The sequence below is a fragment of the Panthera leo genome, chromosome A1, assembly GCF_018350215.1.
Source record: "Panthera leo isolate Ple1 chromosome A1, P.leo_Ple1_pat1.1, whole genome shotgun sequence".
Lineage (NCBI taxonomy): Eukaryota > Metazoa > Chordata > Mammalia > Carnivora > Felidae > Panthera > Panthera leo.
Genome location: NC_056679.1, coordinates 195,946,723 through 195,971,185, shown reverse-complemented (window position 1 = coordinate 195,971,185; position 24,463 = coordinate 195,946,723). Strand labels below are relative to the sequence as shown.

The window sequence follows — 24,463 nt, the reverse complement described above, 5'->3', positions numbered from 1 at the left end:
AAGGAAGAAATGAAGGTAACGCGTGCAAAAGGCAGAGGATGAGAGAATGAGGAAACGGGATCAAGAGGTTCTTTTGGGTTTTCTTTTTTAAGGTTGCACCCACAACAGATATTTGTACACTGCTGGAGGTGAAAATTTGAGGAAGGAGCTGCGTCCTTGAGCATGTGAGATCTGATGGGCTTTAGTGCCCGCAGGGATTAATTGGCTTTGGGTAGGAGCATGGGTAGTGCATCTGTGCAAATGAGGCAGAAGGAAGGTGCTGCAGGGAGCAGAGCACGTGTGGTGGGTGGGAGCTTGAGAACAGTCTCATTGGGGGAGGGGCATGAGGCTGGGGGTGGGCAGAGCGATATGGAAGGTTGGAGGTGATAGAAGACTTGAAACGATCACCGAGGTCCAGGGCAGTAGAGGATGATTCCCAGGCAGCATTAAGGGTCCCCTTGAGGTTGGTGGTTGGTGCCTTTTTCCAGCCACGTTCGGCTGCATGGATGCAGGCATGGAATAAACAGTGCGTTTGGACTAAACGAGAACTTGAGAGACCAGCGGGAGAAGGAGGGTGAGTGCACAGAACAGTGACCATGACTGAACATGACATTGAAGCTGGATGACTGGGGCCATGAGAATGTCAAGGGGCTAAGGAACACCCTAAAGGCTGTGGGGGCAACAGGTCAGAGGTCCCAATGGGGCCAGGGACAGCTGAAGTCAGTTACCGGCCAATACTTTGGGCTGGCGATCAGGAGCCCAGGGGCATGAGACTGAGATGTTGGTTCAAAGAGGAGTTGCGGGCAGTGGTAAGACCATGGGAGTGAGTGGTCCAGATGGGCCGGGGAAGGAGCTCCTTGGAGTGAGTGGATCCAGGGTGATGGCAGCATCCTCTGTGTGAAAACTGAGATGACCAAGAACTAAAACAGGGATAGCCTGATTGAGAATGAAACTGAGTCCAGAGTAAAGAAGTCCTTGAGGATGGCAGGATGTGCCCCAGGGGTTGGTAGATGTCTGCACTGAGGGAGTAATGCTCCCTGGCTACACGTGTGCGGTGACAAGATTCAAAACTGGCGTCCTTTAGGGAGGAGGGAAGGGGAATGGCCTGGAAATAAGGAGTAGGAGAACAGCATGCTCACATCCTGCGGTTCCTACCCCCTTCTCTCACTTCTATAGCAGGGAGGCCACTGGGGAGCCTGCAGGGAAATGCAGCGTCTTCAGGCGGGGGCCAGGTTTCCTAGGACGAGACGGGAATATCCAGAGAAGAAACTGGAAGGAGAAATCTCATTGCTGATGGTCTGGAATTCCTGAAGGGAGCAGAAGGCTTTGAGGAGCTGAAAGGGAATCGAACTTGGGGATGGGGGGTACCGAGGAGGGGCTTCCAGGGCCCCACTGGGACAAGAGAGCAGAGACAAGGGAGGCCCTGGGTGTGGGATGGGCAGATAAAGGCCCCAGAGACTAGTGACTGAACATTGCAGCTGCTTGTTGGACAGCAACAGCAATGACAGCACCTACATTAATGATTTACAGCATGCCGGACCCTCTACTAAGCGAGGTGCATGTATAATCCCATTGAATCCTTTCAATCACCCTGTGAGGTAGAAATGTTTTGTTCCCCTCATTTTACAACGAAGGAAACAAGCAAGCGATCAAGAGCCATCAGTGGTGGTGTGGGAACCTGAGCCCACACAACAGGACTCCAGAGCCTGGATATTTTATTTATTTTTATTAGAAAGAGAGAGCATGCACGAACCTGAGAGAGGGGCAAAGCAAGAGAAAGAGAGAGAGAGAGAGAGAGAGAGAGAGAGAGAATCCCAAGCAGGCCCCATGCTCAGCATTCAGCCCAAAGCATGCCACGGGGCTCGATCTCACAACCCTGGGATCATGACCTGAGCTGAAATCAAGAGTTGGACATTCAAACGGCTGAGTCGCTCCAAAGCGCTCCAGGCACTCCAAAGAACCCAGCTATTTTAAATCTCAGATCCAGGTGTTTTCTAAATATCTGTTGAGTAGGTAAACGAAGAGCAGGGCATTGGCCTGAGAAACCCAAACCCAGCCCTTTGCTGGGCGTTCCAGCCCAGCCTGGAATGCCCCATACTTCCTATGCTTAGCAACTGTTCATACTTTAATTTCCTCATGGGTTCTATCCTCTGCTCCCCTGGGAGGCTAGTTTTGCAAAAGGGAGCAAGGGAAGGGTGGGAATAAGAAGCTGTGGCCCAGACAGGAAGAGATAGTTCACCACAGACCCACAGCCTCCTAGCCCAGTGGGCACCAGGCCTTGGAGGTGGGGCCCAGCCCAAAGCAGTACCTGTGTCCTTCCTGGAAACTCTCAGTTTCCATCCTCCATCGGCTGTGACCTGCCTGCTTCTGATGCTCACAGGACTCACCCTCAGTCTGAGTGCATGGGTGCTGGACCCTCTCAGCACTTACCATGCGGAAGGAAGCATTACAGAGCTTCTGTCAAGGTCTTTGTTGAAGGAGGAATACAGGCAAAAATCATGGAGTATGTGGAGCAGGGCACGTGGGGTGTCCGTGGGGGCTACAGAGGGCAGGTTCAGCTTGGTCAGGGCCTCTGGGCAGGTGCCACTCAAGTAGATGCCCAGAGTGGGAGTAGGGATCAGCCAGAACAGGGAGAAGAGGGTTGGGGAGAATTTCCAGGCTGAGAAGTTAGTCCGTGGGAAGGTCTTGAGTCCGTAGAGAACGTGGATCACTCAGGATCATTTGTGAAGTTCTGTGAAGTCCCGTGTGGCTGGAGTGGAGGGCATGGTGGGAAGTGAGCTCCAGGGCTGGGGGCTGAGAGGCTAAATGCCTGGATGGGCAGCCCCTGTGTTTGCTCCTAGGCCCAGCCCTGCCCAGGGAAGGAGATCAAGGTTGGGGTGGGGGAGGTCCCAGGGAGCTGCTGCCCCCACCCTGAGTGAAACAGAGGGGCTGAGTACCAGCTCCCTCCTAGGTTTCCCACTAGGTGGCGCCTGATCTCCACACTGGGAGGAAGGATGGGGGATGCTGTTGTGTTAGGGAAGGGCTCTGCAGTTTCTGAGCCCAGAAGTTGATTGGGGAGTGTGAGTCTGTGTGTGTAAATCTGCACTTCAGTCAGGACATCCACCTGGGACATGGTTGTGATGTGGCCTTGGCATACATTCTCCCTTCGTGCTCAGCATACCACCAGGAGCTCGGATTTTTGTCCTCAGAGTCTAGAGTGGGAAGCCGAGGCTAGAGAAGGTCAGGGATGTGCCCAAGGTCACTGGGCTGGTTCAGAATGGAGTAAGTGGATAGAGGTTACCACCAGGCCCCCCAGATCTGGATCTCAGCCTCTGCACCTTGCCACGCTGCAGGAATGGCTTTCAAAGGACCTGCTCTGGGTCAGTCTGAAGGGGAGAGCAAAGCCCAATGGGTTGGTGATACCAGGATATGGATTCTGGGCCATTTATCCATTCAGCACACTCCTTGAGTGCTGCTATGTGCCATGCACTGTGCTAGGCATTGGTGAGCAATAAGGCAATGGATATAGCATAGACCGGAAGGCACAATCCAGCAGGGGAGACGGCCAGACGACATACGAATAAACTGGCTGACAACTTTATTGTTACGGATTTTCGTAAGTGCTGTGAAGGAAACAGGCAGACCCAACAAGGCCACAGGGGTGGGCTCCTTCTCTTGAAGGGGGTGGGGACCGGACTCTGAGGAAGAGACCTGAAGGGTGAGAAGGCACAGCTAGAGGAAATAGCTAGTCCAAGAGCTGCCAAGGCAGAAAAGAGCGTGAGGGATTGCATGGAGGAGGGGGCAAGTGAAGAGGGGGAAAGAAGTAAGATCATCCAGGAATCCAGGAGCCTGGTGAGCCCGGGTAAGGAGGGTGCCTTGGGAAGGCAGTGAGGAGCTATAAGCAGGGCATTGCACGTTCCGATTTGTGTATTTCAAAGCTCACCCCGAGGGCAGCTCAGTGGCTCCGTCAGTTAAGCACTGGAGTCTTGATTTCAGCTCAGGTCATGATCTCATGGTTCATGAGTTCGAGCCCTGCTTGGGGCTCCACGCTGATAGTGTGGGGCCTGCTTGGGATTCTCTCTCTCTCTCTCTCTCTCTCTCTCTCCCCCCCCCCTTCCCCCATTCATGCTGTCTCTGTCTCTCTCTCTCTCTCAAAATAAATGAACTTCAAAAAAAAAAAAAAAAAAAAAGCTCACCCTGGCCCTGTCACTTTTGGAGTTACCTGTGGGACATCCCAGTAGACAGAGGGGGCAGGCAGTGGAGGCTCACTGGACAGGCCGGGGCTGCTGGTGTAACTTGAGGAGCCTCTAGACTGTACTCATATCAAGGGATTGGGGGAGGTCACACAGCCCACAGTCCACGTGGCTCAACGATGGAAGGTAGCAAGGGCCCCATCACTGCAGGTGGGCAGGGGAGCCTGGCTGCTGGAAAGGGGAGGCCTCTTTGAGGGAGGTGGAAGAATGAAACGGCCTCTGAGGGTGTCAGAGACCGAGCCTGGGTGGCCCTGGGGCTCTGGGGACAAGCTGGAGATGCTGACTCTGTCTCTTTGTCTGGTTAGATTCTCCTTCTCAGTGGCACTTCCCCCACTGCCATCTGGTAGGCCCCAGAGACAAGACCCCTGGTGGGGGCGGGGAGGCCAGCCCCAGGGACACGCTGTAATTCTAGCTGGGGGCAAGGTTCCTGAGTTTCAGTGCCACCTGGTGTGAGGTTCCTCTTTCTGGCACCTCCCTCATGACTGGCTCTCTGCTGACAGTTCCTCCTCCCCAACTGCGGGGCTGTTCAGCTAGCTTCCCACCTGGAAAGACATTGAATCAGGTGGTACCGCATGGTGGGGGGGGGGAGGGGTAATTGGAGGGGGCCGCCAAGCTTAATTAATGGTTGTGAAGTCCTTGAAACTGCATCCGAGAGGTGCCCCCCCTCCACCTTGACTTTCATCTTCAAAACTTCCCCACCAGCCTGGATGAAAGGGCCAGGGAGGGGCCAGGTATTAATAGTAATTTTTAGTTTCACTAATAAAGAGAAGACACGGGATTATCACCAAGTTTAACTTGTTCTCCCCTCTTTGTCTACCTCTTCTCTCCTTCCTCTGTCTCCATCTCTCCCTTCCTCTTTTCCTCCTTCCCCCTCTCATGCCTTGCCACTTCTGTGTGTCCTTGTTTTGAGGCCTCAGCATCCTGCAGATGGGTCTGGGTCTCAGCAGATCCTTGTGTTGGGATGTCTGGGGCACCAGGATATTGGGGGAGCACCCCTTGTCTGGGTTGCAGAAGGAGGGCAGGAAAACATGTGGGTGTGGGTGTGTATTAGGGTGTTTATGTCCATTCATTCATTCATTCATTCACTGTTTTACAAATGGTCATTGAACACCTACTGGGTGCCAAGCATTGGGTTGGGCCCCAGGGATTCAATGCTGAGCAAGACAAGACTCAGGCCCTGCCCTTGGAACCAACATCCAAGCGGGGAGGACGGATAATAAACAGCAAACTGGGAAGTACACGTGGGGTCACAGACTGAGGTGCACACTAAGTAGGGATAATTAGCAGCTATGATACAGAGTCATGTGGGGGACCACTTTAGACTGGGGGACCAGGGAGGCCTCCCCGAGGAGGTGGCGTTTGGGTGGAGACCTGAATGATGGGAAAATGGTCTGCAGGGAGGACAGCCTTTACAAAAGCCCTGAGGTGGGAAAAAGCTTAGAATGTTGGAGGATGAGAAAGGAGGGTAAGGGGGCCCTGTGACAGGAGGGGAGAGCTAGATGGAGAAGGGGCAAGATGAGCTGGTGCATGGCCGTGCCCTCCCCCACCCCGTGCATGCACACCAGCCCCACACCTACTAGGGTGCTCTGCTCTCACTGTCTTGAAATTCTTAATTTTTTAAAAAGACACTGGTAAACTTTATTTAAGTTTATTTATATTTTGATAGAGAGTGGGGGGAGGGGGTAGTCGGGGTGGGGGACGGGCCGAGAGCTAAGGAGAGAGAGAGAATCCCAAGCAGGCTCCACACTATCAGCGTGGAGCCCCAAGCAGGGCTCGAACTCATGAACCATGAGATCATGACCTGAGCCCAAATCAAGAGTCAGATACTCAGCCGACTGAGCCACCCAGGCGCTCCCTGAAATTCTTAATTTTTTTTTTAACGTTTATTTATTTTTGAGACAGAGAGAGACAGAGCGTGAACAGGGGAGGGGCAGAGAGAGAGGGAGACACAGAATCTGAAACAGGCTCCAGGCTCTGAGCTGTCAGCACAGAGCCTGACGCGGGGCTCGAACTCACGGACCATGAGATCATGACCTGAGCCGAAGTCGGACGGTTAACCGACTGAGCCACCCAGGAGCCCCTGAAATTCTTAATTTTTGAACAAGGGGTTCTGCATCTTTATTTTGTACTGGACTCCACACAAAGTATGTACCTATTCTTGGCTGGGAAGGTCGGCAAAAAAAGTGAATGTCTGTGTAAAAATACGGGGGCCACTGGGCTGGTGTTTGGTGAAGGAAGGAAAGAAGGAGGGAGGGAAGGGAGGAAGGAAGGAAGAAGGGAAGGAGGGAAGGAAGGAAGCCATGTGCACACATGTGTGAGCTGATCAGTGAGGCTGTCACATTCAGGCCACATTAGCTTGGACCAGGGGCTGCTGTTATGTGTGGAGGGCTCACATGAAGATGTGGCCCTAACCAACATGCCCCAAAGTCCTGCGGCCCCTGCTACATTTCCCAGGGCTTGTTGCTTGAGGGGCTTCCAGAACCTGTGTGTACCAGGCCTGAAGCAGCACCATGCAGGGAGTGAGGCCAGGCTCATCCCAGGCCCCACTTTGGGAAACAGGGGGACTCCTTCACCCCAGGCGGAGGTAGGTCTGTCTCGCCTGTATGATTTGAGACTTTGGAGCCAGACAGACTTGAGTTCTAATCTGACTCTGTCTAGTGGATGTAAATAACTGAACTTTGAGTAGGTGATTTGCTCCTCTGAGCCTCAGTTTCTGCATCTACAAAATGGGGGTCACCACTTAAATTTGTTGAGGGGATTAAATGAGGTAAGAGAAGAACTCCTGGCCGAGCCAGAACTTGGTAAATATTTGCAACAATAGTTATCATTACCATACAATCTCTGGAGCCTTGGGTAAACATTCGCTTCTGCTTCTGCCTCTAAATGTCTGCATAATCATGAACCAGCATTTAACCCTCCTGGGCCTCGGTTTCCTCTTCTCTTAAATTGGAGTGATAGCAATCTAACACATTTCTAACCGGAGTGGTCTGGATGAAACCGCATGATCACTGGAGCTTCTCTGTAAACTGATATGTGTGCACATGAGCTGTTGGCACACTCCTGACCATTTGGGGGAAGGTTTTCTACAAATCTGCCCACCTGGAGAGAAAAGGACCCTTGGGTTATTGCAGTGCATTGAACCTAGTTCCTGGATTCCAGCCCTGAGTTATTTTGCGCCCTTGCTGGAAAGTCTGCCCTGAAAGCGAACCTCAAGTTCAAGGTCTGCTTTTGGGCAAGGAAGAGGAAGGTCCAGAAACTGCAGCAGGGGAGGAGAGGATGAGCTGAGGGAGGACAAAGGACCAGGAGCCCAAATCCCTGGTGGCCTTGCTTCCTGCCTCCTCCGGGTCAGCAAGCAGCCAGAAAGCTATGAGAAGTAGTCTCTGACCAAGGGTCCCAGGGGACCGGGTTGGCGTGGAAAGACCCCCACTTCTCTCTCACGGACACTCCCAGCAGCTGATTGCCAGGTGCCTCCAAAACTCATGGGGATCCCTAAGCAGCAGCAGCACCAGGCTGGGAAGGGGAGCCCCTCCCCCCTAGAGGAGATCTGGCCAGGGGAACCTGGAAGAGAGAGTGAAAGGGCCCTCTGTCATCCCTGAGTGAAGACTGTGAGCTCTGGATCCATGCCTAGAACGGCCACAACCAGCAATGTGACCTCAGCACTATTTAGCCTCTCTGTGCCTCAGTTTCCTCACCTAGAACACTTTACTCCTTCTGAGTGCCTCTGGGAAAACTAAACACTCTAAGGTTCTTAGCAAAGCCTGACACACAGTGAGGGCTTTCACAACATTTGCTGTTATTATATTCCTTAAAAGACGAGGCCACTCAGCAAGCTGTGACGGTCTGTCAGATGTCCTGATAGACTAGCCCTCCTCTATATTTTGCTATAGTTTTGGTTGACAATAATCATTCATTCATTCATTTACTCAGTAAGTATTTATGGAGCGTATTTATGGCAGCAAAGGGTGGCAGATGGGGGACCCCAGGACTGCTTGGTTCCTGGAAGGGCATTTGAGCGAGAACTCACATTTATTCAGCACTGACTCTGGGCAGATTCCCACTACCCCGGAGATGGGCATTAGCCAGCTAACAGCAGAGGGAGTCTGGGTGAAGTCACAGACACAAAAGCACGCAGCAACACAGTGGCAGTGCTGGGACTCAAATCCAGGTCCGCCTGCCTCCAAAATTTGTGCTTTTCCAAATCTAGATTCCTGGTCTACCTTTCTGCTGCCCTTCCCCTCAACACCTGGCCCCTGCCCCCACTTCAGCACAGCCACATCCCTAGAGGCCAAAGGTTGGGCTGTGTTCTGTTGCCCTCTGTAGCAGGATCTTTGTCATTTCCTCTCTGGTTCTCCTGACCATGCAGAACAACCTTGGGGCTTTCCTCAGAGGGGAAACCCAGACTGGAAAGCAGCCCATGGAAAATGTGGCTGCGGGTGACTCCTGATGTTTGTCTCTTCAGCTGCAGAGCGTCTGGGTGCTTGGGAGTGGAGCAAGGTGGGAGGCTCCCGGGATGCGTGTGGAACCAATCATTCCCCCAGGGACTCCCTCTGGCTCTGTTATCTGAGACAGGTCACAGCGGCTCTTTAAAGGGGCCTCAGTTTCCCCACCTGTAGAAAATGGAATAGTCGCAAAGCTCCAGCAGCAGGCTCTCTGCATGGCATTTGAGCTGGGAGTTTATGTGCTATTGGCAAGTCCTGTCCACCTTTCCTCTTTCACTCTCGGGAGGATAAAGTGGGACCATGGCTGCACAACCACTTTGAAATGGAGGGCAGAGTGGGGGCAGATCGATGTTGACCAAGCCCCTCACTGTCCAGCTCCAGCTTCTGCCTTGCCCAGACTCCCGCCTGTACCTAAGTCCCCATTCCCCAGACCCTCTGAAGGACCTGAGAGCCTGGGGGCAAGGTTGGAGTCCGGGGGTCTCTGAGCCTGGCATGAGCCAAGAAGCCATTCACCTGGAGGAAACACCTGTGGGGCCTTCCCGCAGCTTTCCCGATGTCTCGCCATGCTGGGTTTGTGCTTTCACTTTCCCCACAGGCAGAGACAGGAGGGGAAATTTGGGAGTAGGAAGAGGGACCCTGTGGTTAACCAGAAGGCATCCTTCTGGCAGAACACAACACTTATGCCTCGATTGGGAAACCCTTTCTTCTCTCCAGCCTCAGTTTCTTCATCTGCACAACTCAAGGGATACATCACATGACCTCAGAGAGCCCTCCCGGTCTTCCAGCCCCAGATGGCAGGTTTCTGACTTCTGCCCTCCTCCGGGGCTCCAGGCTTCAGGCTCCAGCAAATGAAGACCAGTTCCACCCTCGGCGGACCCCATCTGGGGTTTTAACCACACTTCCCAGCTCCGTCTGCGGCAGCAGTCCCCAGATGCTCTCTCTGGGGTGGACAGAAACCAAGGGAGGGAGGCAGGGGCATGCCCCCTCCCCAGGAAGATTCAAAGGCAGGAGTCTCACTTCCAGGCTTGTGCGCATGGATGGAGAGATGATGAGCTGGAGGGATGGCTGGTGCGGCAGCTCCACACAGGCAGGCCAGCACCCTGGGCACATGGGCACGCCCACCCCTCTTCCACTGGCTGGGCCAGATGGAGGGGGCAGCTGAGGGGAGGGCTCCTTGCCCTCCACCCCCCTGGGACTCTGCAGGGGCCTGGATTTCTTTCCACACAAATGACATCGGGGTGGGGCGGGAGCCTTAATCCAGAAACAGACTTGGGGTAGACTCAGGGAAGCGTTTTAATCTGGTGGAATCACCATTATAACATTATAGAACCAGAGTATGCTGCCGAATTCTAGAATCTCTGAGGCACCACATCCTAGAGTTGTAGAAAAACGAGGCAGAGATTTTAGATCTCTAAACTGCTGTCCAACACTGTAGCCACTGGCCACGTGTGGCTAGTGAGCACTTGAAATATGGCCAGTCGGAATTGAGATGTGCTTGTAAATGTGAAGTACCAGTGGATTTGGGATTTAGTACAAAAGAATTTAAAACATCTCAATAATAGTTTTTTTATATAATTGCATGTCAAAATGCAAATGGTTTGGGTATATTGAGTTCATATGATGTATTACTAAAATTAAGTTCACTTGTTTCTTTGTATTTTTTAAAATGTGGCTACTAGAAAATTTTAAATTTGATTTGTGGCTCGCATTATATTTCTAATGGACAGAACTGTTCCAGAACCTAAGAATCATAATATTTAAAAATCTCAGATTCATGAGGGGTGCCTGGGTGGCTCAGTAAGTTAAACGTCTGACTTTGGCTCAGGTCATGATCTCCCGGTTGGTGGGTTTGAGCCCCATGTCAGGCTCTGTGCTGACAGCTCAGAGCCTGGAGTCTGCTTCAGATTGTGTGTCTCCCTCTCTCCCTGCCTCTCCCCTGCTCACGCTCTGTCTCTGTCTCTGTCTCTCAAAAAAAAAAAAAAATTAAAATTTTTTAAAAAAAAATCTCAGACTCATGAAATTGTGGCATTTCAGAACCTTAAAGTGATAGAATTCTAGAACCAGATTTCCAGATCTTTACATCGCTTATTTGAATCTTAGACACTAACTCTCAGAGCCTAGAAGAATCTGAGAAGACTCCTGGTCTTTCTCCCACCCAGAGTAGGGACCCTTCTATTCAACCCTGACCAGTGCTGATGCTGATGAGTTTCTGCCCACCCCTTCCCATCACCTGGCAGAAAGCACCCTGGGGCCAAGGCTGCTGGGCTCCTCGAATGATTAGTTTCTCCATGTTGGGTGGGATCTACCCCCTGCAGCTTTTTCGACCTTTGAGATTGGTTCCCAGAGCACCTTCCAGGGCCTTCCAGACAAGTCTGCATCCTCCTCCCCATGAAAGGTAAGGACTCTGGGTCCTATCCCTCCCCTTCCCAGGCTGTTGGCCTACAGGCTGCAGGGACTACTTTGACAACTGTTCCTAAAGATGGGCTTCAAGGACCCCCCCAAGCAGGGACCTTCAGGTCCAGATGACCCTCTCTGCTTCCCCATCCCTCAGAACTGTTCCTGGGGTCCCAATAACAGAGGTGGGGGGGAGTCCTTCCAGCCTCTAATTTGTAGATTATCCTGTCTGTCCATCTGGATAACTGGCCTGTACCTCATGGTCTTGACTCTGCCCTGTTTTCAGCTCCAGGAAGATGGGGGGTGGGTGACCATGGGTACTGGGGCATGGTGTGGCACAGGAATCAGGGATCCATTTAGAGTGCCCCAGATCTGCTTGAAAAGTGAGACTCTGAGAGGAAGAAGGAAGAGGCCTTTTCCCCAACCGAATCAGGAATTGCAAGGCAGGACTAAGTGGCAATGACTCAGAGGGCCCCAGCAATTCAGAGGCGGAAGACCAGAGGTCAGTCAGGGAAGGCTTCCTGCAGGAGGTGGGACTTGAAGGAAGGGGTGGGGAATTGGAATTGTGAAGAGGTGGAGGTGAGGGAATCCTGGGCAGAAAGAATGTTTGTGCTCAGGTCCTGAGGGGCCCAGGCTGCCTGGAGTAGAGGGGTCAGTGGCGGGAGGGCTGTGAGGGTGGGGCAGCTGGCTGAGGGCAACCTGTGGGTTATCCTCTGGGGATGGGAGTGTATGCTAGAGAGAGAGGGAACTCCAAAGAGTTCCAAAGGGTCCCTCACTCTTCCGTCCCCCAGCCCCGCACCATCTCAGGACAGACCCAGCCCAGGCAGGTCCCTGTGAAGAGGGGCCTCGGAATGATAAAACTTCCGTGCCCGTTGGAGCAGATAGCCCCAGACCATCATGCCCGTCACAGAGCCAGCTTCCCACCAGGTCAGCTCTGCCCCGCTCCCCGTGCTGGCGCATCTGCAAGGGCCCAGGAATGATGTCAACACAGGCGTCCTTGCCTGGCTAGTTAGTGCCACTTCCTCAGCTTCTGCTCCGTGTGTAGTGGGGCACCGGAGACGGCTGCCTGGCAGGGCCCTCCCAGGTCGTCCGGGCTGTGCTACATCAGAGGCGATGGGGGCAGGGCTCTGCTCCTCCCTGGGCCTCAGTTTCTCCATTTCTGGAAGGAGGCAGATTAGGACTAGTTCAGGAAATAAACTAAGATGCCAAGGGGGCCCATAATGCGAATGACGAAGTGGACTGGGCATGTGTATGAAATGGTGGGGACCAAGGAAAACGGGACAGCAGCCTCCAGACCAGGTGACCTAGACCTAGACCATCCCTCCCAGCCTTATGTGGGGGGTATGTGTGGGGCAGGGGGGTGGACTTCTACTGGGGCCCTGAGTCTCAGTTTCTTTAGCTAAAGAATGGGTATTATAATGCTTAACCCCACCCCCAGGGTGGGGGGTGATGAGAATGAACTAAGATAATTGTTGGAAATCTTATAGAGAAATGCCCCCCCAACTTTGATTAGTGGAATCTTTTTTAAAAAATGTTTGTGTGTGTGTGTGTGTGTGTGTGTGTGTGTATGTCAGTGTGTGGGTGTGTGTGAGAGAGCATGAGCGGGGGAGGGACAGAGAGAGGGAGGAAGACTCAGAATCCAAAGCAGGATCCAGGCTCCCAGGTGTCAGCACAGAGCCTGACACGGGGCTTGAACTCCTGAACCGTGAGATCATGACCTAAGCCAAAGTCAGCCGCTTAACCGACTGGAGCCACCCAGGCGCCCCTGATTAGTGTAATCTTTTGATTGAGTGATGTTAAAAGTATTTAGCTCCAGGGGATCAAGTGAAGAGGACTGAAGAATGAGGAGGCCAGACAGTGGAGGAATGGATGAGAAATGGCCTGGGGGAAGGGGCAAGGCCAGGCAGAGTACCTCTGACCGGCAGCCGGCAGCTGCAGCCAAGAGGTTTGGGAAAGAACAGTCCCTCCAGGCCCTTGGCACCTGCCACCCTGATGGCTGAGCCTTCCACTCCGCTTGCCAGGCTTCAACTCAACCCTGGACCCTGCCCTGCCCTCAGGCGACTTTGAGCTCTTGCAGTAACATCATTTAGAGACCACCTGTGTGTGTGTGTGTGTGTGTGTGTGTGTGTGCACGTGCGCGCGCGTGTGTTTTTTCTTTCACCAGGTTGTAATTGGTGCATCACAATGAACACAGAAAAAAAAGAAATTAAGCGATTTACATTTGTTTGCAGAACCCTTTACCTCTTCCGCATTGTGAAGATGTTCACCCTCCTTTCCCTCCTTTCCCATTCTAGCTGTTCTATGGGTCCACAGGGTCAACAAGAAGAAAGCAGGCAGGTGGCCCAAAGATCACGTTTAGCCTCAGCTCTGCTCCTCTGCCAGCCATGGGGACCTCCTACAGGTTAGCCACATCTCCACTTTCTCATCTGCAAAAGGGGAGTGAAAAATCTCCACTGTGTCTACCTCTCAGGACTGCTATGTGGTGCCCAGCACTCGGTTTCCAGAATGAGAAAATGCTTTCCAAAACAAAGGAGAAGTGCTGCCCTGGAAAGGGATTGTGCTGGGTGAGCCAGTGGCCAGCGGCGGCTCCTGAGAGTGAGGGACAGTCTGGGGAAGGGGCGATATGGATCTTCAGTCTCTGCCCAAAACAGGAAACTGGCCCCAGAGATGGAACTGCTTTGGAAACCAGTTACAGCATCAGTGAAAGTGGGTGTACAACAGGGAGGAGTAAGAAAGCCCCACCCCCGGCAGTGAGGGAAGGGAGCACAGAACCTAGGTGGGCTTGGACAGTGTGGGGGCTCATGGCCCCTCAGCACCAGGTGGGGTGAAGAGTGACAAGAACACAGTCCTTTAGTTGGATGGACCTGGATTTGAACTCTCCTCAGCTACTCCTGTCTGGGCGACCTCGGGGAAGGTGCTTCGCCTCTCTGAGCTTCATGCTGTCTGGGTTGCGGAGTAACAAACAGAAAGTGGGCGGCACGCACCAGGGCAAGTAATTAATGAATTGCTGTTAGTTGCTCCTATATCCCATCTCAGACAGACAGTCTTTGGTTGGTTCCCAGAACATTCTATATCCATTGTCCATCTGAAGCATGGATAATCTGCCCATTTCACAGATTTTTTTCCTTTATTTGTTTGAGAGATATCAAGATCTGCCAGGAAGCACTCAATGTATGTGTGTGTGGCGCGTGTGCAAGTGCGTGCATGTGTGCATGCGTGTGTGTGTGTGCGTGTGTGTGTGTGTGTGTGAGAGAGAGAGAGAGAGAGAGGAAACTGTTACACCATGTGGTCAGTGTTGTAATTACGGTGACTGTATTCTCCAAACCACAAATCAGGTCACGTGGCCTGACAGAGGCTATTTTCTGCCTCCCCTGAAGTCCAAACATGAAATCACATGTAGTTACACATTCATTGAATCACCTTGTATTTTTTTAAAGAAGCAAATGACATGAAATTTGGATTGTCCTTGACAAATCCCCCTGTAGTCCGAGAAAACTCACTAGAGCCATGACTGGGGCCCTTAAAGAGCCTTGGCAGAGGCAAGATGACTTCCCGGAGGAGGTGTTGCTTAAGGGGCCTTGAAGACTGAATAGGAGGTCTCCAGACAGAAAAAGAGGAGGTGGCCTGAATGCCCTTAGGACATTTAGAGCCTGAATGCTCTAAAGACAACCTTGCTAGGAACTGGGGATTCTGGCAACTGTGTCTGCTTTCAGTTACTTTTCACTTTCATTGTTCCAAAGACCTGCCACAAAACAAGATTGTTACAGGCCAGTGTAACCACATGGTTACCCTGCGTTGTATCTTCCGAGGCATGTACTCGTCCTCTCTGCCGTGGACTATGCATTCCTCAGGGGCAGGGGCCATATCTGTCTTGCTTGTCTCTGTGTCCCTCCTCTCCTGTCCTCCCCCATAAGGATGGCATGAGGAAGACTATAGGAGAGGTACTAAAAATGTCAAATAAATAAATGAATAAAGTGCCGTTGATGAACTTTTCATAGGTAGACAGTCTCTCTATTTGGTCCTGCGTCTACTGAATTTCAGCTCATCTGTTTGGTTAGTGACTCTGTGCGGGTTGCCTACCCCACGTCTGCCACTGTGCAGGGTGGTGGGGCTCTGAAGGGCGTGAGACCAACAAGGGCCTGCCCACACAGAGCTCACTCTCTAGGGGGAGAGATGGGCAGAGGACAAGTAACTACAAGGGTGATGAAGAGGGGGTGAGACATGTAGACCCGCAAGCCTGGTCTGGATTAGGGGTCAAGGGAAAGCCCCGCAAGAGATGGAATTTAGCCTGAGACTTAAAGTATCCTAATTAATACTTAACATTTAAATAATGTCCACCCTGTGATAGACACCACCCTGAAGGCTTTACGTAATTAACTCACTTAATACTCACAACAGCCCGGTAAAGCGCAATGCTATTGTTGTCCCCATTTTAGAGGTGAGGGAACTGAGCACAGAAAGGTTAACAAATAGGACCAAGGTGACATAGCTTATAAGTGGAAAGGCCAGCATTCAAACCCAGGCAGTCTGGCTGAGTCTGCACTGTTATCAAGGACTTAGGTAAAGGGGAAGGTGGGACATTGCTTATTTAGGATAAGAGGTGAGGCTGGACCTCAAGGCAGGGAATTTATCCTAAGATCCATGGGAAGCCATTGGTAATTTCAAGGAAGAACCGAGCATGATGAGGTTGCATCAGAGGGAGCAAAGTGGGAGGGAGGGAGGGAGGGAGGGAGGGAGAGAGAGCAATTAACAGGCTGTGAACATGGACCACGGTAGGGACAAAAGAGCTGCTTGGACTAGGGTGGCAGTGGTGCAGAAGAAGAAATGGGGTTGTTAGGTTAAAAACAAATCTGGAGGCAGAGCCAATGGGACTTGCTCGTGAAGGGGGTATGGGGACAAGGGGCTGGTGTCAGATTTCTGGACTAGACATGTGAATTGGGGACACAGGAGGAGGAAGAGGAGGAAGAGGAGGAGGAGGAGAAGAAGATCTGGGTGGAAGATGATGAGTCCAGGCTCTGACTTGTGGAGTTGGATAAAGGTGACCTTCGGACAGCCCAGGGATATGTCAAGTGGGCGGAGGAGAGGCCACCTGGGGCGGAGGAGGGGGTCTGGGTCTGGGAGAATTGTCAGCACAAAGAAAGTCCCCAAAGCTCTGGGAGGTGTGGGTGGGTCCTGAGGGGATGGAGGAGGAGGGCATCTGGACCGCCTTCCTCAGGACTTCCTGGGGTGTGGTTGGAAACGCAGGTCCTCAGCTTCACCCAGTCCCATGGAGGCAAATCTCCTGGGTGGGCCCTGGGCCTTGCCTCCTGGGAGGCTTTCTGGGTGACAATGAGTTGGAGGGCCTTGGGGCCAGCTTGGTGAACAGCAACTCTGAAGACTTGGGAAGCGTCGGAAGAGGTAGCTACCCATGATGGGGAGTTACCCCAGCTCACTGCTGCCCCCCAAATGCTTTGGACCTGCAGCTCCAATGATGAGATGCCAGATCTCCATCAGCTTGGTCAGGAGGATGATTTTGTGACCTGACTGGCCGCCCTTCCCCTCAACCCTCCCACAGCATGGCTCTTATCACCTCTTCCACCTGCTTACAGCCGTCTTCTCCACCAGGTCCTCAAGATAATGTCTGATCCGTGGAGCTTCCCCCAAGAGGTCACCTATCATTTGCTCCTAACCCACCTCTCCAGTTTTCTTGCTCATTTCTTCCTTCCTGCTTCCTCCGCCTTCTCCTCCTGCCCCCTGCCTCCCACCCAGGCAACACTCAGCTTTTCCTGAGCACGGTGTATGTGGCCTTTGCACGGGTTGTTCCTCATGCTGAATGTGTCCTTCTGCCCGCCCCAATCCTACCCATTCATCCTGCTCCTGCTCCCAGGCTGCCTCTCCCCAAAGCTTCCTCATTCTATTCCCCTCTTACTATGGGCCATAGCCCTTGCCCTGGTCCTCCCTAGCAGTCAATCCCTCCTGGACACAGGAGGGACATGCAGATTGTCTCCGAACATGCTCGTCCACTTGACTGCAGACCCATGTGTCTTTCACCCCTGCTTCTCCCTTACCGGTACAGGAGCTCAGTGCCTGGCACAGTGAAGATGTTCACAGGACCTCAGGTGGGTGGAAATCGTCTTCTAACATTGTTTTTTAATATTTGGGGCACCTGGGTGGCACAGTCAGTTAAGCATCTGACTTCGGCTTAGGTCATGATCTCACGGTTCATGAGGTCAGGCCCTGCGTCGCATTCTGTGCTGACAGCTCAGAGCCTGGAGCCTGGTTTGGATTCTGTGTCTCCCTCTCTCCATGCCCCTCCCCCACTCATGCTCTGTCTCTCACCCTCTCCCAAAAAGAAATAAACATTGAAAAAAATTTTTTTAATGTTTATTTATTTTGGAGGGAGAGAGAGAGAGCATGACGGGACAGGGTGGGGGGTGGGGGATGGGAGGCCGAGAGAGAGGGAGACACAGAATCCAAAACAGGCTCTAGGCTCCAAGCTGTTAGCACACAGAGCTCGATGCGGGGCTTGAACTCACAACCCATGAGATCGTGACCTCAGCCAAAGTCAGATGCTGAACCAGGTGCCCTGGAAGTGGCCTTCTAAAGCAGAGATTAGCATGAGTAAGATTCTAGGGGGGCTTATTTAACCTGCCTAATACTCAGAGCATATTCGAGGACTTTTAGATCATTGACCACAGGAACATAGATGATAAAGGATAATTTGCTGGTAGATGCTGACTTACCTGGACAAATGAGTGGCAGGGCTGGAGAATGCACTAAGAAGTCACAAGCCCATCTTTGAATGGGGCCTGCAATTTGGGCCTGTGACCACCACGATTAGGCTCCTTCCTGTCTGATGATACTCTGTCCAAAGCTGTCACTTGGGCACAGCTTGGAGTCAGGAACCCAGTCCCATCCCCCAGCACTTTGTGGGGCTTAGCATCTTTCCCCTGTGAAACATGCATGGGCTGGCTGAAAACCTCTTCCCCCCAGCACAAAGTTAGTTTTTAGGGGGATTGGGGTGAGTCTATCCTACTCTCACATGTCAAGTTTGGCTTTTCTACCCCTCTTGGCTTTGCTCTGTTTGCTCATATATATATATATTTTTTAGTTTATTTATTTATTTTGAGAGAGAGAGAGAACAAGCAGGGGAGGGGCAGAGAGAGAGAGAGGGAGAGAGAGAATCCGAAGCAGGTTCGAGCTCACAGTGAGCTGGACGTGGGGTTCGATCTCACAACCATGAGATCACGACCTGAGTGGAAATCAAGCATGGATGCTCAACCAACTGAGCCACCCAGGCCCCCCTGCTCGTATGCTTTTTGAGCTTTGTTCCTACAGTTAATCTTGAGCCTCAGGAGGTTCTTAAGAAACTACCAATCTACTGTTTTCCAAATTTGCCCCAGCCCCACCCCAGGTCCACAGAGTCAGGACCGCCAGGGGAGGGGCCTAGTTACATACATCATTAGCAAGCTCCTCAAGGCTCAGTAATCGAATTCACCCCTCCCCCTCCGCCGCATCCCTCCTGGTTCTGGATGGTTCATGGACGCCAAAAAGCCCCTACCTAGTCAGTCAGATCTGAGCAGCCTCCATTCAGCTCTCTATGAGCCTCAGAGAAATCATCTCATGTCTCTGGGCCTCATTGTCCCCATCTGTTTCATGAGGAAGGCCACCGTAGTCTGGCCTAACTTGCAGGGTCCTTGAGATGGTTGAAATGACACTGGGGATGGGAACCCGAGGCTCAGTGGGAGAAGAAATCTGCACAAGGTCATCCACCTCTTCAGCTGCCTGTTACGTGCTGGGCGCTAGGGATTCAGCTGGGAACAACTTGTTGGGGGAGATGACATTCTAGTAAACAATGAGACCAGTAAATGAACCAGATAATCACGATAAAGGAAATAAAGGGGTTTTCAAGAGTCAGGGCAAAGGTGGGGTGGGGTGGGGTGGGGAAGGCCTGCCCAGGAGGGGTCACTCCGGCAGAGACCTGGTTGTCGGGGAGCCGTCCGGGGAGGCCCTGGACAGTTGTCATAAGCTCAGCGGCGGCAGAGCCCGGAGGCCCCCTCGGGCCCGGCCAGGGCGCTCCCAGGGCCCCCGGAGGCGCGGCGGGCGCGGGTCTTTGTCTCCCTAGTTTTCTCTGAAGCCTCTCCGACCCCCAGCGCTGTTCCCTCTTTGACCCCGAATAACTTGTGGGCTTCCCCCGGGCTTTGTTTCCCCGGGGTCACCGCCTCCAGGACGCCCGGCAGCCGCCCGGGGCCCTCGTGGGTCCCGCATCTGACACCCCCTCCGGCCCCCGCCCCCTACCCGCTCGGAGACAGGGGTCAAAGGCAGCCCGCGTCACGTGGTCGCCGAGCAGCACCGAATCGGCCGGGAGAGCCGAGGGAGAATCCGGGTGGAAGCCGAGAAATCCAGCCCCGATAGCAGCTCCCGGTCCCGCCCCGGCCCCCGCCCCGGGGCGCTCGCCGCACGCCCGCCGGCCGCCGGGGCCTCCGGAGCCGATCTCGGGCCGGCACCCACGCTCCATCACGGGATCGAACCCCGCTCCCACGGCCGCGATTCGGGGAGGTAGGCGCCGCGGCCGGCGAGGGGAAGGGGAGACGGGCTGGGGGCCCTGGGCGCGCGGGCTCGCCCCTCTGTGCGCCGCCGGCCTGCGGGGTGCGGGGGCAGCGCGCCCCAACTTCCAGCTCTCGGGGAGACCCCCACCTCCCCGCCGCGGGACCGCGGGGCGGGGGGGTGGTGGGGGTTGGTGGGGGGTGGGGACTGCGAGCTGCCCCAGCGCGGTGCCGGGGGCCGGGACTGGGGGCTGGGCACCGGGCGGGGGAGGGGGAGGGGGACAGCGGGCGGGAGGCGGAGCGGGCGGTGGCGGCGGCTGCGGCGTGGAGCGGGGGTGGGAGCGGCGGGAGGCGGCCGGCGAGGGGTTAACCCCGGCCGGGGCCAGAGCCCGGCGGCGCCCGCACGGCCGGGGGGGAAACCCAGGCGTCCCGCGGCTCGCCGGGAGCGCCTCCTCCCCCCGGGGGGCGCCCCAGCCGTGGCAGGTAAGAGGCTGGGAGGGCCGGGGCCAGCCAGTCCCCTGTCGCCGGGCCGGCGGGGCCCGAGCCGGGCGTGCAGGCCGCGCGGGGCCCAAGCGGCCGCCGGCGCAAGTTTAGTGCGGGCGGGCGCCGGGCGGGCGAGCCGAGTCTGCCGGGCCCCGCGCACGGGGGTGGGAGGACAAAGGGGTGGGGGGCCGCGCTGGGGCTGGGGGCAGGCCGGGGTGCGGGCGAGGGCAGCGCGGCAGCTGTAGGTCACGGATAATGTCACTCACGAGGAATGCCCCCTCCCCCTCCCCTACTCCCGAACAGGGGAAACTTTTGTCTGGCGAGGGAGGGGGTTAGAGGCCGGGTCCCGGCTTGGGGCAGGGTGAGGCGGCCGGACCGGTTTTCTCGGGGCTGCGAGAGCGGCCTGGTCTCTAACTCTCTTCCTCTCTCTGGTTCTCGGAGCGTGGAGCCTCCGCTTTGAACGCTGCTCTTTAACACCCTGGGACGGGGTGAGGAGGGGGCACTGGGACAGGATGGGAATCTGGGGACTGGCCTCCTGGCTCTTAACTGGATTGAGCACAGGGGTCAGCCAGGAGCCATGCCAGGCCCAGGGGATTCAGGACCCCACCCCTGTCTACCCCTGTCTAGCCCCAGCGCTGTACAAACCCCCCCCCCCCCACCAATCATTCAGAATGGCCTCAGGCAGTCCTGCCCCTGGTCTTGAGGTGCAGACTGACCTGGATGTCTGTCACTTCCCAGCTCTGTGACCTTGGGCTGGTTCCTTACCTTCCCCTCACCTCAGTTTCCTCACCTGTAAAATGGGAAAAATATAGTATATTCTAGAATAAGGATGAGATGAAAATCTGTGGTACCTCAGTAAACTGTGGCATGTTTATATTCAACAAGTATTTATTGCATGTTTACTATGTGGCAGGCACTGGGCTAATTGTTTTGCTTTGTTTTTTAATGTTTACTTATTTTTGAGAGAGAGACAGAGTACAAGCAGGGGAGGGGCAGAGAGGGAGACACAGAATCCCAAGCAGGCTCCAGGGTCTGAGCTGTCAGCACAGAGCCTGATGTGGGGCTCGAACCCTCGAACAGGGAGATCATGACCTGAGCCGAAGTGAGACGCTTAACCAACTGAACCACCCAGGCGCCTCTGGGCTAACTGTTTTATATATATTATTTTCTTCAGTTCTCCCGCTTTACTATGAACCACATTTCACCGAGGGGGAAACTGAGGCACAGGATGGTAAAGTCTGTGCAGGTGAGAAGTGATGGAACTTGGATTTGACTCTCCTCCCCTAGCCTGAGTCTCACCTACAGGTCTCTATAAAGTCCTGCTGTGACTGAGCTCATGGTGTAATTTTCAGTTGAAATTATGAGGACACTTGTCCCCTCTCCCCATCACCCTCACCCCCAGGTGCTGCTCCTTCTGCCTGGTACTGGTGCAGGTTGAGGTCTTGTGCCCTGGCTCTTGTTACTGTGGGCAGCTGGACCAGGAGGGAAGTCCAGTGGAGCCTGGGCCCGGACCTCTATGGTGGTCCGACTTCTGTTGCTGGCTGGGTCCGTGGCAGGAATGCTCTCCCAGTGAGGGTGGTGCAGGAGGAGCTGGTCTCCCTGGCTCCAGCTAGGGACAGCTGGTGGCTTTGTCAACAGGCCTGTCCCCAGCACCCAGGAGAAGGCAGAACCTTTCATCTCCATTCAGACCAGGTCACTTTTAGATCAGCAGGGGACAGAGGTAGGGCCAAGAAGCCGAGCCCTTGGGGGCGATGAGAGACAGAAGGCCAAAGGATTTATATCACAGGTGTCCACTTGTGTGACTCATCAGCAGGGTCCTTATTGCTAAACTAATGGCCTGCCCTAGGTGCTGCAGCCCCAAAGGTCCCCGAGGACAGTAATAGGAGGTGGACTTTGAGCCACGGTCAGGATTACAGAATCCTAATGGAAAATGCTTGTGTGTACTGGGTTTCTGAACCTGGGGCACAGTGTAGACCCTCAGTAAATACTCTGAGTGAATATGCATGGACCCAGACTTCCGTCGGTTTCAGTGCTCTGTGCTGGCCCAGTCTTTTGGTGAGGGAACCATCTCATGACTGCTGATCAGGCTCTTATTGGGGGCCTTGAGTAATTTCTTTAAACATGGAAAACAAATTTCTAGTTAATAAATGACATCTTAAAACAATGGAGTGGGGTAGAGAATGAAGGTTCTTGGGAAATGAAAGTTTGCGTGCACATTACTGTCCTAGATGCTCCGAGGGCTGTGCCAGCACTGCGTCTGGGATTTGCAGGGTCTGTAGGTTTTTGGTAGGCTCCACGAACAGGGGGCCTTCCTGGGCTGACAGACCACTGTCAGCCTCTAGGAACAAGAGTGGAAATTCCACTACTAGCTGGACTTTGAGGGGACTCAGAAATGCGGGGCGATGAGTGGAGGGGCTGGGTGGGTGAAAGGAACCCTGAGGGATGGGGGTGACCCTTTGGCATGAGGCCAGACTGTCCTTGTCCTCGTGATCAGAGCAGAAAGAGAGGCCTCTGGGAGAATCGACAGGTGAGGGAAGGAGCCAGCAAGCAAGAAAAAATGGATAGTGAGCCTCCTGTCAATAAGGGGCATGCAAGAAACAGTTTTAATTCACAAGTTGAGGATGTGGTCGAGTGTGAAATCATAGGCTGAGGGTTGGCCCAGGAGCCAACTGAGAAACTGCATCTGTGACACGTAGAAACGGGCTCCGGTCTCAGCAGCTCCGAGCTCTCTCTGCTCTGGGCTTTGGGCCTGCTCGACCCGTCCGTCTTCCATACTTTGGGACCAAAGCCAGGCCTGCAAGTCCCTAGAGACTGGGCAGACTTCTGCTGGCTTGGAATTTGGTTTGGGTATGGCTTGAAATATCTGGACTGTTTGGAGGACTTGGACATACTTTACATGAAATGGAACATTAGGGTAATTTGTTAAATATGTATGGAAACTGTCTGCGGGGTGGGGTGATGGGGAAACGAAATGGGGTGAGGGTGAGGTGCTGCTTGTTTCTGAGTGGAGAGGCTGCTGGTCTGATGGGGGAGGGAAGACGAGGCTCCGTGATGGTGGAGAGGCAGGACGTGGTCAGTGATAGATGGGCTTTGGAAGGTCAGTAGAGGGGAAAAGCTCTACTGGTTGTTAACGTCGGCAGGGCTTCCTGGGAGAGGAAGTGTTTGTGAGGATGCAGGCTGTGGGAAGGGGGGCAGTGGAAGGCAAGATTGGGTTCTGGGGACTTTGCAGCATCCTGCTCAGGAGTTTGGATTTTATTCTGTAGCCGGTGGAGAGGACAGAGGGTGGTAAGCAGCTCGTTGAGTCGATGCCTGTTGCCGTGTCTCGTGCCAGGCTCCTTACAGACGCTCCACTGAAATCTCACAATACCCCTGCAGAGTAGCTGCTGCCGCCGGTAATCCCCACCCCTGCCCCATTTCCAGATGGGGAAATGGAGGCTCAGAGGCCTTGAGTCACTTACAGAGCGGTATTGGAACGCAGGCCAGAACTGCTTTTGCCCCAGTGTGCTGTTCCTCTCAGAGGTCATTTGGCCAAAGATGGTGGTGAGACTGGTTGTGTTGAGACCAGCTCAGAGATGATGCGAGTTGGGGTCCAGCAGAGAGCTGAGCAGAGTCTGACTCAGGCGGTGGGACTGAGGAAAGGAGGAGGAGGAGGCTGAAGGACTTTGTAGCTGCTTTCGGGCTCAGGCTCATCACAGGTGACCTGAGGTTTGGGGAAGGACCCTTAAGTGACAGCATCACTGCTTCCAACCCCTGGCAGGGCTCTCTGTGGGCAGAGGGCATAGTCTTGTCCCGTGCCTCCTGAGGGCAGAGACAGCAGCAAGAGTGACAGGAGGCTAACGGGAATATGATGCCTCGGGAGAGGCGAGGTCTCCATTGCTAAAGGTAAACAGTGACCCTGGAGAGAGGGAAAGGATGCCGAAGGCGTGTGCTGGGAGGGTCAGACCTGGGTGACCTCTTTCAGTTCCCTTTTCTTCCGAGAATCTCAGCAGTTGGGGTAGTGCTCGGCCCATTTCCACCCCCTGTTTTTCTCATAGCTCTTCAGAGCTGCCCCTTCCTGTGCTTCTTGGGAAGTTCCCCATGCTGGCCTGGCCTGCAGTGCTCTGCCTGGGAGAGTCCTTACCCTGTGGAACACACTCAGCACAGCTGACCTTCCAGGGGCCCCTCGGGATGTCTGGACCAGCTGCCAGAGCTGCCGGGACTGTGGTTTCAGAGGACTGGAACCTTAGGCTTCTATTTCCCCATCTGTGAAATGGGTTCAGTCTCTCTTTCCTCAAATGTGTGGAAAGAAAGCTGAATCATGAATCAGTCTGAACCAGTAGGAGTTGAAGGGAAGGGCCAGTGGGTCTGAAAGTGCGGAGCGGGAGGGGTGGAGGCAGGGCTGTCCCCCGCCTGCCCTTCAGCAATGGTTAAT

General features: G+C 54.1%; 1 protein-coding gene across 2 annotated transcripts in view; it reads left to right on the top strand.

Moving 5' to 3' along the window:
* Positions 1 to 19,382: 19,382 nt before the first annotated feature.
* Positions 19,383 to 24,463, top strand: part of NDST1 (N-deacetylase and N-sulfotransferase 1) — a 59,077-nt gene continuing 53,996 nt past the window's right edge. The window contains exon 1 of one of the 2 annotated variants that reach the window (XM_042949188.1): positions 19,383 to 19,582. The gene's annotated coding sequence lies outside the window, so the exon portion shown is untranslated. Of the gene's footprint in view, positions 19,583 to 19,941; positions 20,053 to 24,463 lie in introns of those variants that run through there. The other variant, XM_042949203.1, reaches the window with a different exon arrangement.